The following is a 15,217-nucleotide window of genomic DNA, read 5'->3' on the forward strand; positions in this document are numbered from 1 at the left end:
CGGTTGGTGTAATGTATAGATGGAAGAAGCTGCAATAATCAGAAGATATTTGAGAAAGAAGATGGGCTTTCGATTTATGATGCTGGTGTAATGGAATATTTTTGTCAATATATAATGAGGTAAAAAGGTATTACAGGTGACCCTGTCAGGATCCACGTGCATGGGGGCTTAATTAAAAAAAGAAAAAGATTAATATTAATGAATACATACAATAATTTTAGTAGCTGTGTGACCGGTTACGAAGTATCGTAACCGGTTGGCCCTGACTAGTATTAGCACGCAATCTGACTGCATAAAATAAAAACAAAGAATGACAGGGAATTTCCATTAACACAGTTGATTAATTAAGTCCCCTGCACCTATAAAAGCTACGAAAAAACAAACACCGCTTCAACCGCACGCGAGCTATGTGCCGGACATTCATCATGTTGGAAGTACATCGCTATTCTGTCATGCAGTGAAACATCTTGTAGTAACATCGGTAGAACATTACGTAGGAAATCAGCATACATTGCACCATTTAGATTGCCATCGATAAAATGGGGACCAATTATGTTTCCTCCCGTAGTTCTGCACTATACATTAACCCGCCAAGGTCGCTGATGTTCCACTTGTCGCAGCCATCGTGGATGTTCCGTTACCCAATAGTGCATATTATGCCGGTTTACGTTACCGCTGTTGGTGAATGACGCTTCGTCTCTAAACAGAACGCGTGCATAAAATCAGTCATCGTCCCGTAATTTCCCTTGTGCCCAGTGTCAGAACTGTACACGACCTTCAAAGTTGTCGCCATGCAATTCCTGGTGCATAGAAATACGGTACGGGTGCAATCGATGTTGATGTAGCATTCTCAACTCCGACGTTTTTGAGATTCCCGATTCTCGTGCAATTTGTCTGTTACTGATGTGCTGATTAGCCGCGACAGCAGCTAAAACACCTACTTGGGCATCATCATTTGTTGCAGGTCGTGGTTGACGTTTCACATGGGGCTGAACACTTCCTGTTTCCTTAAATAACGTAACTATCCGGCGAACGGTCCGGACACTTGGATGATGTCGTCCAGGATACCGAGCAGCATACATAGCACACGCCCGTTGGGCATTTTGATCGCAATAGCCATATATCAACACAATATCGATCTTTTCCGCGATTGGTAAACGGTCTCTTTTTAACGCGGGTAATGTATCACGTAGCAAATGCCGTCCGCACTGACGGAATGTTGCGTGATACCACGTACTTATACGTTTGTGACTGTTACAGCGCCATTTATCACAAAGTGAAAAAAGTGGTCCAACTAAAACATTCATATTTCTTTACGTACTATAGGAATATGTAATAAAAAATGAGGCTTCCTATTAAAAAAACGCAGTTGATATCCGCTTGACCTATGGCACCGCCATCTAGCTGGCCAACCATAGTGCCATCTGGTTTCCCCCTTCAAGCTAGACGAGTTTCGTTCTTTGTAGTTTTTTCGTTTGATGCTTATTTCGTGAGATATTTGGCCCGGTCACTAGGAATGGAGCACCCTGTATATGTAGCACCCCCAGCTTCTGTAGTTAATTTCTCGAACACTGCGTCTAAGTTGACTGATTTTAATAAAGTTTTGGAGCACCGTTCGAGATAAAAAAAAATTGCATACTAATACACCACGATAGATAGTTGCAGTGTATGCTAGCGGTCACATTTCTTCATTTTCAGTATGTTTACACACTTAGCTGAAATTTCTTTCCTTCTGTGTTTGGGTAGTATGCTTCATGTCTATCTTCGCAAGTGCAAATGTTAACAGGCACGCGACCTTTCACTCGTGCGTGTTTTAATTGCGAGACCGTGATAGTAAATAAATCGCTTCCTTGTAGGACTGCATCGGTTAACGGTCTTCGTCCCATTCAGCTGTTTACCGATAAACGCGATAATGACGTCCGTACGTGAAACGGCTACAAAGGGAAGGTGGAGGATGGTACGTTCGCACAACGCCGGATGCCAGAAGCGCACATCGAACGCCGCCGGCAACAATCTCGTCCAATTAGCGGTGAGATTTGGCCGCGCAGCGATAAGCGACGCGACGGCAGTGGCGACGGTAGCGGCAGTGGTCGATGCGCGAACAACCTCGGCCGTCAGTCCGCTGCGAGCTGGCCGGCGAAGCGGACGCCTGCCTGCATGGACTCTCCGCGGCTGCGCCTCTCTGCGACCAGCGCTTGGTGGTGTGTACCTGACACTCGCTTCCTTATCGTACTAATCAGCCGGTACTAACTGTTACAACGAACTTCTTCTCTTTCAGATTCTTCGGTAATCACAGCAAAATGTTACTTACTGAACATTTTACTGAACCAGCACATTTCGAGCGCAACTCTAATATTATTAATTACAGCGCTGCTTTTACAACGGAAAAATGAAAATGTTCCTATAGATCGAAAGTGCGCTTTTTTCGAAGTAATGCACTTGTAGGTCAATACTGTAGGGTCCCCAAAATAGTGTATCCAGTTTTTGGAAATGAGTATATCCTTAATTAAAGCAGAGAGAAATGAAAAGTTTTTAATTTCGTGTGTATTAATGTACACCACTCCCCATTAAAATTGCTACGCCACGAAAATGACGTGCTACAGACGCGACATTTAACCGATAGGAAGAAGATGCTGTGATGTGCAAATGATTAGCTTTTCAGAGCATTCACACAAGGTTGGCGCCGGTGGCGACACCTACAACGTGCTGACATGAGGAAAGTTTCCAACCGATTTCTCATAGATAAACAGCACCTACAACGTGCTGACATGAGGAAAGTTTCCAACCGATTTCTCATAGATAAACAGCAGTTGACCGGCCTGGTGAAAGGTTGTTGTAATGCCTCGTGTAAGGAGGAGAAATGCGTACCATCACGTTTCCGACTTTGATAAAGGTCGGATTGTAACCTATCGCGATTCCGGTTTATCATATCGCGACAGTGCTGCTTGCGTTGGTCGATCTCCAATAACTGTTAGCAGAATATGGAATCTGTGGGCTCAGGAGGGTAACACGGAACGCCCTACTGGATCCCAACGGCCTCGTATCACTAGCAGTCCAGATTACAGGCTTCTTATCCGCATGGTTGTAACGGATCGTGCAGCCACGTCTCGATCCCTGAGTCAACAGATTGTGACGTTTGCAAGACAACAACCATCTGCACGTACAGTTCGACGACGTTTGCAGCAGCATGGACTATCAGCTCGGAGACCACGGCTGCGGTTACCCTTGACGCTGCATCACAGACAGGAGCGCCTGCAATGGTGTAATCAAGGACGAGCCTGGGTGCACGAATAGCTAAACGTAATTTTTTCAAACGAATACAGGTTCTGTTTACAGCATCACGATGGTCGCATCCGTGTTTGGCGACATCATGGTGAACGCACATTGGAAGCGTGTATTAGTCATCGCCATACTGGCGGATCACCTGGCGTGATGGTATGGGGTGCCATTGGTTACACGTCTCGGTCACCTCTTGTTCGCATTGATTGCACTTTCAACAGTGTACGTTACATTTCAGATGTATTACGACGCATGGCTCTACCTTTCATTCGATCCCAGCGAAACCCTACATTTCAGTTTGATAATGCACGACCGCATGTTGCAGGTCCTGTACGGCCTTTCTGGATACAGAAAATGTTCGACTGCTGCCGCGGCCAGCACATTCTCCAGATCTCTCACCAACTGAAAACGTTTGGTCAATGGTGGCCGAGCAACTGGCTCGACACAATACGCCAGTCAACACTCCTGATGAACTGCGGTATCCAGCTGAAGCTGCATGGGCAGCTGTACCTGTACACACCATCCAAGCTTTGTCTGACTCAATGCCCAGGCGTATAAGGGCCGTTATTACGGCCACAGGTGGTTGTTCTTGGTACAGATGTCTCAGAATCTCTGCACCCAAATTGGGTGAAAATGTTATCACATGTCAGTTCTAGTATAATATATTTGTCCAATGAATACCCGTTTATCTTCTCCATTTCTTCTTTAATGGTCAGTAGTGTATAACTTAAGGTTGTATACGCTCAAAATGACCACCTTTGACCGCAATGGATCTCCGACAACGACTTAGAGCTAAGCGACGTACCAACTGTACTGTTCCTAGCGAGATAGCATCGCAGCGTTGCTCAGTTTCTTCTCTCAGATCATCCACCGTTTATGGTTTTGCGACGGACATGTCCTTAACAGCACCCCAAAGGTAGCAGTCGAAAGGAGTTAAATCTGATGAAAGCTCTGGATACTCAGTAGCACATTTTTTCGCTCCTATCCATCGCGGTTGAGAAACTTCCTCACATCAAGTTGAAAGGGAAGTGACTCCCCATCGCGTTGAAAGTAATAATCTTCCAGAATGAAATTTCATTCTGGAAACATCACCTAGGCTGTGTCTAAGCCATGTCTCCACAATATCCTTTCTTCCAGGAGTGCTAGTGCTGCAAGGTATGCAGGAGAGCTTCTGTAAAGTTTGGAAGGTAGAAGACGAGGTACTGGCAGAAGTAAAGGTGTGAGGACGGGGCGTGTGTCGTGCTTGGGTAGCTCAGTTGGTAGAGCAGTTACCCGCGAAAGGCAAAGGTCCCGAGTTCGAGTCTCGGCCCGGCACACAGTATTAATCTGGCAGGAAGTTCCAGTAATAATCTTCATTATCATAAAGATCGTTAAGACCTGGAGATACCACGTGCAACACTTCTGGGTAAGAGTCACTTATGATAGTTTCGTCAAAGAAGTTTGACCTGATTAAGCCTGTAGACGGCAGAACATACCAGACAGACACTCTTGGCCCATTAACGTGCCCTCTTCTGTTACGTGTGGATTTTAGTTAGCCCCGTACACACAATAACGGTGATTAAGTTTACAAGTCGCTTCATCCGACCAAAGAATCAGATCCTGGAAACGTTTATCTTCACACATGTTTATGAACTACTCGCAGAATTCAGTTCACCTGTTGTGATCATCCTGGTTCAGCGCATGGAGAAGTGTCGCGATGTAAGTCTTCTATCTCTGAGACTGCAAAATTCAGTGAACTCTGGCTTTGCTGATCCCAATTTTATTAGAGCATTGCCTCACAAACATTTTAGGAAATTTTGTGTACGCCAGAATCACTGCATCATCACTTCCGTTGTGCGTTGAACGCCTCTTTCTTCCCCTTCGTCCCTTCTTCACATCACGCACCGTCCCAGCGCCTTCACACTTGTCTCGGAGATACTTGCAACTGATAACCGTGAAGGTGGTGGTGCACCAAATTCAACACTATAACTTCGTCGAACCTGAGTCAAGTTCTTTGTTTTCCAGTAATAGTTCAGCATCCACGTCCCTCATACAAACGATAACGCCACGTACCTTTCCAATTCTGAAAATAATGGAAGCGTTGCTAAATTTTTCACTGCCTCCTGAATTATTACTCACAACATGTAATATCTCTCTGAGATTTTCGTTTCAAAGAGTGTACCCATTATTTTTGGAAACCATGTATTTTCTCAATGTTTTCAACCGATAGTAGGTTCCGCCAGTGATCCTCGGTTCTGGAAGGTCTGCAAGATACTTATCTACGGCTGGTATAGCCTTCTCCTTGGACTAAAACGGTCTACTAGCCACAAATGTCTTCAGATATTGGTATAGGTCGACGTCATAGGGTACTAAATTTGATCAGGAGGGTGGATATTTCAACAACACGTAATTTATAGGCATAACGTGTCCCATTGTTAAACGCCCGCCGGTGTGGCCGAGGGGCTCTAGGCGCTACAGTCTGGAACCGCGCGACCGCTACGGTCGTAGGTTCGAATCCTGCCTCCAGCTTGGATGTGTGTGATGTCCTTAGGTTAGTTAGGTTTAAGTAGTTCTAAGTTCTAAGAGACTGATGACCTCAGAAGTTAAGTCCCATAGTGCTCAGAGCCATTTTGAACCATTGCTAAACCCTGCTTGTGAGAAGCCGCATTCTCCTGAAGGAAGACGCTATTTTCTTAATTTCTGATTCCTGTATCATCTCACGCCATTTTTAAACCATCTGGCCCCGAAGGCTTGGGAAGTAACCCAATTATTATTTTGTCCTTTTCAGGGTAATCAAGAAGAAGAAAACTTTTCGTATACCAGAAAATAGTATCCATAACCTTACCGACAGATGAAACAGACATTGTCGTTTGCGTGTTGTGCAGGGCCCGGGTCCATTACACAGAAACAAACTAGCACACTAAGGATGAATTATCTTGAAAACCCTCTAAATTTTCGGAGAAACTTGTGCCTTATTTGAGTTTTATCAGTTATCATAAAATGGGGCGCTCATTTTGCACAATTTTCACCACAGTCAATTCTTCGTGCAAGATTAACCGTACGCTGTCTTCTGATTTGCGTGTGGCATCGGTTGTTCCATTCTGCTTTAACTGACAAACTTCCAGTACCACACAGTGCACCTTTTCGATATTTTCTGCTTTGATGGTACCAGTCCTTAGACGCCCTTCACGTGCTACATTTTTTAGTTAACTCTACTTCACTTGGTATTCAAATTTTTATTTCTTAACTGTTTAAAAGCAACGAACCGACTGCTTATAAGTCTTAACCTACTTGACTGTCACTTGATGATAAACTTTTCAAGGCAAAGAATTTTATTATGCCAATGTTTTCTACTTTATCCATTCGAACGATACGCAGACATTCATATTTCGAAAACGTTTGAATTAACATATTCCGCAGATGAAACTGGCACCTGGTTTGTGTTATTGTCCGTCATACGTCAACATAACAAAAACAAATTTTCATTGGTATCTACTTCGTATCTGTACCAGGTTGTCAAATTTTCACCTTTCTCTTCGAAACGGTAAACGAGCAGTGATTGAATCACAGTGTAGTGATTGAATCACGTGTAGTGATTGAATCACGCGTAGCGATTGAATCACAGAAAAATATCACTACACTGAATTTACGTTCCATTGAAAGTGTTAGAAATTTGCGTCACGCCTTAAATCGAATCCGGGTACCTGCAGTACTTTTCTTACTGAATTGGACCGATCACTACGTTTACGTTTCACAGGCTTCCCTCCTTTCCTCCTTATTATACGGTGTATTAATCAGGTGCAATGGGACTACCACCTGCGGGCGATTATGTACAGTTAACAGTTTGACTGACTGAAATGTAATTCACAGCTACAATCCTGACATTGTGTGTAAATTAGACTGTCCTGTGTCCCCAGCCTTCTGCAGTTGTGAGTTCCACAACAACGTGGGAGAGTTTCGCCGGAATTTTTTTGAAGATAGAGAGACGCTGGTGTTAAGTTAAGGCCGTGAGTCTGTCTACGAAGGTCGCTCGACTGTCTTTTAAAGATAGGAATCAGAGTTCGAGTTCCGACCTGGCAGACCTCATTAACCTGTCATATAAACATCCCATTACATACCTCTGGTTTTATTTGAATCGAGGTAGTTGGTTCCAATCCTGATGGTAGAAGAAATTTTCACCTTCAGTATTCGATCGCCACGGCCAGTTGAGATTTTGGCAAGTAATAGTGAAGGTGCTAATCCGTCTGATTGATATGGACATTAAACAGGCCGCGCCTCATACCGTATACAGTTTGTCGGTACAGTCTTTCATCAAACACAACACTACACGTCATAGCCACTCATCATATTCACTTACACTAAACAGACGAACTCCAGAAAAACACTAAAGCTTCCAAAGGAAAGGTGCAAAATAGAAAGGAATAAAGACAGCCTTTTCTGCGTATTTAGGTGGCTGAACCTCTAGGGGTTATCCGAAACAAGAATGGCAAATATCATTTACATTTGAACAGCACAGAGTAAAACTCTATTAGAAGAAAAGTAACATTGAAAATTACTTACATTAATGAGAAAAAAAGCCCTGTAACCACCTGCTTAATAGCGTATTGGTCCATCTTTGGAACGCAATGTAGCAGCGATTCTGTGTAGAATGGAGTGGATAAGTCCTTGGTAGCTTTCTGTAGGTATGTGACAGCATATGTCTACTAAAAAGGTCACCAATTCTAGTAAATTACAGGTCGATAGTTTGTGGACGAATTGCTGGCTCCCAATAGCGTACGAGATATGTTCCATCTTATTGAAATCAGGTGAATTTGGTGGTCATGACATCACCGTGAGTTAACCTTCATGCTCTTCAAACTACTGTAACACGAATGTGGCCTTGTGACACGCACATTTATCTTGCTTGAAGATGCGCTGGAGAGCCAAAGAAACTGGTACACCTGCCTAATATCGTATAAACCTCCGCGAGCATGTAGGAGTGCCGCAACACGACGTGGCATGGACTCGACTAATGTGTGAAGTACTGGTGGAGGGAATTGACACCATGAATCCGGCAGGGCTGTCCATATACCGACAAGAGTACGAGGGGTTGGAGATCTCTTCTGAACAGCATGTTGCAAGGCGTCCCAGATAGTCTCAATAAGGTTCATGTCTGGGGAGTTTGGTAGCCAGCGGAAGGGTTTAAACGCAGAAGAGTGTTCCTGGAACCACTCTGTAGCAGTTATGGATGTGTGGGGTGTCGCATTGTCCTGATGGAATTGCCCTAGTGCATCGGAATACACAATGGACATTAATGGATGCAGGTGATCGGATAGGATGCTTACGTGCATGTCACCTGTGAAGTCGTATCTAGATGTATCAGAGGTCCCATATCACTCCAACTGCACATGCCCCACGCCATTACAGAGCCTCCACCAGCTTGAACAGCAATCTGCTAACGTGCAGGGTCCATGGATTCATGAGGTTGTCTCAATACCCATACAGGTCCATTCGCTCGATACAATATGAAATGAAACTGTTCCGACCAGGCAACATGTTTTCAGTCATCAAGAGTCCTATGTTGGTGTTGACGGGCCCAGCCGAGGCATAAAGCTTTGTATCGTGCAGTCATCAAGCGTATACGAGTGGGCCTTCGGCTCCGAAAGCTCATATTGATGATTCATTGAACGGTTCACACGCTGACACTAGATGATAGCACAGCACTGAAATCTGCTGCGATTTGCGGAAGTGTTACACTTCTGTCGCACTGAACGATTCTCTTCAGTCGTTGATCCCGTTCTTTAGGGTCTTTTTCCGGCCGTAGCGATGTCGGAGATTTGATGTTTTACCGGGTTCCTGATATTTATGGTACATTCGAGAAATAGTCGTACGGGAAAATCCCCACTTCATCGCTACCTCGGAGATGCTGCGTCCCATCGGTCGAGTGCCGACTATAACACCACGTTTAAACTCACTTAAATCTTGATAACCTGTCATTGCAGCAGTAGTAACCGATCTAACAACTGAACGAGTCACTTGTTGTCTTATATAGGTGTTACCAACCGCAGCGCCATATTCTGTCTGTTTACATATCTCTATATTTGAAGACGCATGCCTATACCAGTTTCCTTGCCGCTTCTGTGTATGTCGTTGTCCATGTAACAGCTTGCTGTAATCGTATCTCCAACCGCAGAAAACTTGCCTCCAAATGAAATCAGTAGAAGAATGAAAGCTGTGCTCGGTGATAATTGTATCGATATCAGTAATGTACAACGTTGGGTTGTTCGTGCTCGTATTGAATTAAACGGTGGTGCTAACCTCAACGTGCGTAACAGAGCTAGAAGTGGACGAACGCGTACCGGCAACCGACGAGACTCATCGGAATCGGGTTGATAAACTCATCAGAGAAAATCGTCGTATTATACAGACGCAGCTCTCAGGTAAGTGTGACATATCACGAGAGCGTGTACAGGCTATCTACATCTACATTTACATGATTACTCTGCAATTGGCAATTAAGTGTCTGTCTGAGGGTTCATAGAACCATTTTTGAGCTACTTCTCTACCATTCCATTCTCCAACAGCGCGCGGAAAAAACTAACACTTACATCTTTCCGTTCGAGCCCTGATTTGTCTTATTTTATTATATATGGTGTTACAAAAAGGCACAGCCAAACTTTCAGGAAACATTCCTCACACACAAATAAAGAAAAGATGTTAAGTGGACATGTGTCCGGAAACGCTTAATTTCCATGTTAGAGCTCATTTTAGTTTCGTCAGTATGTTCTTCCACCTACGCTGAATGGAGGACGTTATCATGATTTCATACGTGATACTCTACCTGTGCTACTAGAACATGTGCCTTTACAACCACGACACAACACTTGGTTCATGCACGATGGAGCTCCTGCACATTTCAGTCGAAGTGTTCGTACGCTTCTCAACAACAGATTCGGTGACCGATAGATTGGTAGAGATGGACCAATTCCATGGCCTCCACGCTCTCCTGACCTCAACCCTCTTGACTTTCATTTATGGGGGAATTTGAAAGCTCTTGTCTACGCAACCCCGGCACCAAATGTAGAGACTCTTCGTGCTCGTATTGTGGACGTCTGTGATACAATACGCCATTCTCCAGGGCTGCATCAGCGCATCCGGGATTCCATGCGACGGAGGGTGGATGCATGTATCCTCGCTAACGGAGGACATTTTGAACATTTTCTGTAACAAAGTGTTTGAAGACACGCTGGTACGTTCTGTTGCTGTGTGTTTCCATTCCATGATTAATGTGATTTGAAGAGAAGTAATAAAATGAGCTCTAACATGGAAACTAAGCGTTTCCGGACACATGTCCACACAACATATTTTCTTTCTTTGTGTGTGAGGAATGTTTCCTGAAAGTTTGGCCGTACCTTTTTGTAACACCCTGTAAATATACTCGGTGGCTCAGATGGATAGAGCGTCTGCCATGTAATCAGGGGATCCCGGGTTCGAGTCCCGGTCGGGGCACACATTTTCATCTCTCCCCGTTGACGTACGTCAACGCCTGTAGGCAGCTAAAGTTGTTCTTTTCATTGTAATTTGTTGTATTATGACGGTCATTTCTCCCTATGTAGGTGAGCGCCAGTAAAATAGTTTCACACTCTAAAGAGACAGTCGGTCATTGAAATTTCATGAGAAAAACTCGTTTGTTTTAATGACTGACACCCCAATTCGTGTATAACATTCGTGGCACTCTCTCCCCTATTTCTCAATAATGCAAAACGGGCTGCCCTTCATCGAACTGTTTCGATGTCCTCCGTCAATCCTGTCTGATGCGGATACCACACCACACAGCAATACTCCAGAAGATGGCGGACAAGCGTAGTGTAAGCAGTCTCTTTAGGAGACATGTTACATTTTTAAGTGCTCTGCCAGTAAATTTGGTTTGTTTTTCAAACAACATCTAGATGATTGCATGCATCACTGCAGAACTGCGGTACAGAAAACTGTGTGCCTAGTGGGTACCTTGATTTTCTCGGAGTTCATCGGTCCGCTTCCGATGAGTGTCGTCGGTTACTATACAGGGTCATCAACTCAGAGCTCTGTCAAGCACATTGGAGTTAGCACCACCGTTTCCTTCATTACGAGCACGACAAATTCAACGTCGCATATTACTGATGTCGATACCATCATCAATGTACCCAGCTTTCATTCTTCGATGTATTTCAGTTGGAGGCACGTTTCCTGAGGTTATAAACTCGATCAAAGCACACTGTTTCTCACGCACCGACATAGTTACGTTACACATCGCCATGGTATACGCTACAGTTCGGGGCACCGAGCGAGATGGCGCACTCTGAACTCGCATTCGGGAGGTCAACGGTTCAAACCTGCGTCCGGCCATCCTCATTTACGTTTTCCATTATTTCTCTAAATTGGTTCAGACAAACGACAGGATGGTTCCTTTGAAGTGACACTGCCAACTTCCTTCCCCATCCTTCCATCTTCCGATGGGACCGATGACCTCGCTGTTTGGTTCCCTCCCCCAAATCAACTAACCGACCAACAATTCGTAGCACTCTAGCGGCAGACGGATACAGCTTCCGTCAGTTAATCGGGAAAGTCAGCCGAGAAATGTGCGTGACATGTAATGCCTCAGCCGATACTGAGAACGGAAACGAAAATTAGGAGGCCCTATTTTTCAGTACGCCCTCGTAGTTTAGATGCTGTGCCACGTGTCCAAATCACCATTAGGCTGTATTCAGTATCAGTGGTCATAATGTTTTGGCTCATGCGGGGACGAAATTCCACGTTCCCCTTATCAATATGTACAAAAGAAGCATCTACATCTACATCTACATCCATACTCCGCAAGCCACCTGACAGTGTGTGGCGGAGGGTACCCTGAGTACCTCTATCGGTTCTCCCTTCTATTCCAGTCTTGTATTGTACGTGGAAAGAAGGATTGTCGGTATGCTTCTGTGTGGGCTCTAATCTCTCTGATTTTATCCTCATGGTCTCTTCGCGAGATATACGTAGGAGGGAGCAATATACTGCTTGATTCTTCGGTGAAGGTATGTTCTCGAAACTTTAACAAAAGCCCGTACCGAGCTACTGAGCGTCTCTCCTGCAGAGTCTTCCACTGGAGTTTATCTATCATCTCCGTAACGCTTTCGCGATTACTAAATGATCCTGTAACGATGCGAGCTGCTCTCCGTTGGATCTTCTCTATCTCTTCTATCAACCCTATCTGGTGCGGATCCCACACTGCTGAGCAGTATTCAAGCAGTGGGCGCACAAGCGTAGTGTAACCTACTTCCTTTGTTGTCGGATTGCATTTCCTTAGGATTCTTCCAATGAATCTCAGTCTGGCATCTGCTTTACCGACGATCAACTTTATATGTTCATTCCATTTTAAATCACTCCTAATGCGTACTCCCAGATAATTTATGGAATTAACTGCTTCCAGTTGCTCACCTGCTATTTTGTAGCTAAATGATAAGGACCTATCTTTCTATGTATTCGCATCACATTACACTTGTCTACATTGAGATTCAATTGCCATTCCGTACACCATGCGTCAATTCGCTGCAGATTCACTTACATTTCAGTACAATTTTCCATTGTTGCAACCTCTCGATACACCACAGCATCATCTGCAAAAAGCCTCAGTGAACTTCCGATGTCATCCACCAGGTCATTTATGTATATTGTGAATAGCAACGGTCCTATGATACTCCCCTGCGGCACACCTGAAATCACTCTTACTTCGGAAGACTTCTCTCCATTGCATCATCATACACTGAAGTTTAACATAGTGGAAACGCATTTCCCAAAGGGAGTTGTCAGTAAGTGAATGTTTTATTCCTACATCACTTAATCTAAAAACAGATGTGAACTTTACCTTAGCATTAGGTATAAGACAGTAACTTTCCTTTAGTGGTCAGTAACCCGTTAGCTTTAAGATCATTGGAGGCGAACAACTATCACATTTCGACTAGAATGGAGGAAGGAATCGATAGTGGCATCGCTGAATAAATGTCCTAACATATGTTTGAATTAATTGATTGAAACCGACAAACTTGTATACTAATGGATGATGAATTGAAGTCCCACTCCTCCAGACCACGAATATGGTGTCCTATCCATTGTACCCCAAGGAAAATTAGTAAGAGAAAGATTTGTTTTATCTGTCGACGCACTATTTTACTTTCCGATGCCATCTGCGAAAATTAGATGTAAATAATTTCTGATAATGACACATGCTAGTTCTACCCACTCAAAATTTAAAATGCTTTAATACTACGATTTTTGCCTTAAGGAAGTCTTATAAATGCCTTTAAGCAGAAGGACAACAAGTAGTGCACAGGTGTAACTGGTTTTAGCAGAGTGTTAACTGTGGCCGACCGGAGTGGCCGACGGGTTCTAGGCGCTACAGTCTGGAACCGCACGACCGCTACGGTCGCTGGTCCGAATCCTGCCTCGGGCATGGATGTGTGTGATGTCCTTAGGTTAGTTAGGTTTAAGTAGTTCTAAGTTCTAGGGGACTGATGACCTCAGCAGTTAAGTCCCATAGTGCTCAGAGCCATTTGAACCATTACTAGGAGTACTGTAGTGAAATTGGAAAAGAAATGTGAATTTTTGAAGTCTCATTTCATTCAGGATCTCGTTATTCCCCATGTGACCATGGATGAATATTTCCATTTCTTCCAATATGTCCATTATCCAACTCTTTTCTAAATTATGTAGAACTTTGAGATCTTTGTCTGTTGTTACACTGTGTCTTGTTTCATTTATATGTTTCGCTATAGCTGATCTATTCGGTTTGCCAAGTCTAAACCAGTCCATGTGTTCTTTAAAGTGGGCTTTAAAATTTCTTCCCGTTTGCCAGTGTAATATTTGTTGAAATGTTGCATGCAGTCCGCTCGGCTACCCCGCCCGGCGATATAAAGCTATTCACCCCAATTGCCATGCACAGATGAATCGTTAGGCCTTTGCAGATGGCACAGCGATCAGCCCATACGCTCAACCTCATGCGCACTGCTTTTATGTGAGCATAAAGTGATCAGTGGTGATCAGTGAGACATTTATATTTCAAGCGGACATTGTGTGTAAACATGGGAAAATGTAAGTACGTGACAGAGTGACAAAAAGGGGCAAGTGTGTTTGTCCGTGGTCTGGTTATACGACGTCTGAACTGTGGTCGGAGATAGATCTAGACTGACAGGCACTGGAAACGCATGTCAAGGCTTGTGACTCAAAATCGCTTCCAAACGCGACAGGAATTGATGCAAGCAGTGAATGAAGGTCCATCCCCACCTGTTAGCAAGAGAAAATTGTGGCGGGGGCTGCATGCAATAAACATTTAGCGTTAATCTCCTTGCAGGAGTTCATTGCTCACATAAAGAGTACATCAGCAAAGTTCATCTGGATGAAAGAGTAAGTGACTAGTTTTCTCAACAATCCACTACCCTATTACATGTCGACTGGCACGAAAAATCACGTGACTTGAACCCCGTAGAAAATCCCTCGGACATTTAAAAACAGCGGGTAAAACGCGGACGGCAACACTCCCGCAATTTGGTGGAATTGTGCGATCGAATCCTCAGCGAGTGGCTTAACCTGGATGCGACGTACCTACACACAGCCCTGTGGGTTCACTTCCTAACCGAATCCAGGCGGTTATAAAGTCCGGGGGTGGAATCACACGGTATTAAATGATGATTGTAATGACTTCTTTATGGGTGACAAATTTTTTATTCGGTGACTTTAAATATTAGTGTCAGTGACGTAAACAAACAGCTAAAATCTCTAAAATCTCCCTTTGGGATCCCTGTGACATTTGATACTGAATTTGCACGTTTATTAGCTCCTACTTTAACCATAGTATACCGTAGATCCCTTGAAAAATCTGTGTCCAGCGATTGAAACAAAATTCAAGTCTCGCCCGCATATGAGGAGTGAGTCACAAAACTACTGCCCAGCCCTATTGCCGTCG

General features: G+C 44.1%; 1 protein-coding gene across 1 annotated transcript in view; it reads left to right on the forward strand.

Moving 5' to 3' along the window:
• Positions 1-2,138: 2,138 nt before the first annotated feature.
• Positions 2,139-15,217, forward strand: part of LOC126299414 (glutamate receptor U1-like) — a 298,401-nt gene continuing 285,322 nt past the window's right edge. The window contains exon 1 of the mRNA XM_049991308.1: positions 2,139-2,201. The gene's annotated coding sequence lies outside the window, so the exon portion shown is untranslated. The remainder of the gene's footprint in view (positions 2,202-15,217) is intronic.

Source organism: Schistocerca gregaria, chromosome X, assembly GCF_023897955.1.
Source record: "Schistocerca gregaria isolate iqSchGreg1 chromosome X, iqSchGreg1.2, whole genome shotgun sequence".
Classification (NCBI taxonomy): domain Eukaryota; kingdom Metazoa; phylum Arthropoda; class Insecta; order Orthoptera; family Acrididae; genus Schistocerca; species Schistocerca gregaria.